Below are 1,992 nucleotides of genomic sequence, written 5' to 3'. Positions count from 1 at the left end.
CTTTTCAGCATCTTTTAACGGAAATCGAACAAGGACCCATTTTGTATGAGTCACTTATTCATTTTTAGATATTTGATTTGTTCTTGGCATACAGAGATGGCGACATACATCTCAGACAACACAGCCCACCTTTCCAAATGGACTGATCCGGATTTGACAAATTGTCATTCAAGAATTGCAAAGACCCTATCAGCGATCTTTAGGGTGATTATAGGAGGGAAATAAGGAGCTCCGTGTATTTGCCTGAATAATAGTCTCACTTTCTGTGTTGTATACAAAAGAATAACATGCAACAGATGGTTGGCAGATCGTTATAAACATAATCATAACCTATTCTGAAAAATATACTTGACTTATTCTCTCACGTTTTACATTTCAGATTTAGAATGAGTGTATTTTCAAGCAGATAGTCACCTCTCGACGTGTTTTAATTCACATTATCACTTGATGGCCTTAATGTTTAATTTAATTCAATAATCATTTGCTTTTATTCAGGTATTATTTGAGCCTGATTGCGGTTCAGTCCAGTGTTTCCACCTCCTCTCCTGCTTCTGAGGAGCAGTGTGACCCCTTGTTCTTGTCACTACATTATATAAAAAAAGACATTTTGTCACCAAACTGGCTGCATTTTCCACTACAGACTACTACTAAAACATTAGTCATTATAACATCATATCTTCATAGTCTTTAAACAAGTCAACAGCTCCATTATGTTTCAAAGTTAACAAAGGTTTTACTTCCATTCATATCATTTACACAGTGTGAGAAGAGCAAACAGTAACAGTGCTTTGGTGTCTGTCTGCAGTCAGGGATGTGGAGGTGACTGCCGCCGGTACTCTGGGATGTGATTCATGATCCATCCAGCCGGGAACAGGAGAGCCACAGCAAACACAGACAGGGCGAAGACAGATTGCTGTAAGAAACATAAAGATCAATAGGCTGTTTTATTAACAGACGCTTTGCGCTGTGCTATAATTAAATGCTTGTTGTTGTTTTTGTTTGAGACACAGTGTTTTTGTTCCTATGCCTTTAGGTTCAACAGTGAGGTCTGAACACCTGTGTCCACACCAGAGCCCTGACTCACAGGGTGATGTAACTCCGTCCCCATCCTCCTGCCATGATATTCCCTTTGTCCCTCTCCACTTCAGTATTTCTAACCTGAGACCGGCCCTGTAAAAGCCCCTGTGCACGTCCCAGAGGACAGATCAGCAGATTTATAGTGGTATAAACACAGGCTGCTATGTTGCAGTTCCATCATAGGATCCCTTTACAGAAGCCAGAGCTTCACACTGACTTATGGATAACAAATGAATAAAACATCTCTCCCACTCTGCAGGCTGGGGAGTACAGTTCGCTTGAATTCCTCACATTAGGGGCAATGAAGTGAAGCATCACAGATACTGGCTTTCTAAGACTTGGTTTGTTGTGGTAAGACTAGCTCAGAAAGTTTGAATACTTATAGTTTAGCAGTTTAAAAACATTACCACATTGATTCTGTTGCAGGGTGCATTCAAATACAAATATTAACAAAGATAATCAGTCCTACCAATGGGCCGATCTTTTCCTTAGGTGGCTTGCTGTGGATGGTCAACCTGTGGTTTTGCCGTGTAGCTTTCATCAGCAGCATCCTGCTCAGTGAGGGTCTCCTAAAGACAGATGACATCCTTATTGGCCCAGCTGACAATGTCTTCTACTTCTACACATGGAAAACATCTCTCTCTAGATTTTTCCTCACATCCTGTGAGATACAAACAGATAGTCCCTAATTTCATCTAATTCCCATCTCTTCCTGGGAGGAGTTTCTTCCACAGGCCAAAGAAAGTCATGTAAACATCTCATCAGGAGAGCATTTTGGTTTGTTAGTGTGTCTGAAAGTTAAAGTTATAAGTAACACAAGGAAAAATGGCAACTATAATAGTATCGAACTAGTTACAATATACTCTACATTGTAAATATGCAGAGCAAATGGTGCAGATCCCAACCTTTCAACAT

The sequence above is a fragment of the Parambassis ranga genome, chromosome 22, assembly GCF_900634625.1.
Source record: "Parambassis ranga chromosome 22, fParRan2.1, whole genome shotgun sequence".
NCBI classification, from domain to species: Eukaryota; Metazoa; Chordata; class Actinopteri; family Ambassidae; genus Parambassis; species Parambassis ranga.
The sequence above is the reverse complement of the archived record's forward strand: the minus strand, read 5'-3'. Positions refer to the sequence as shown.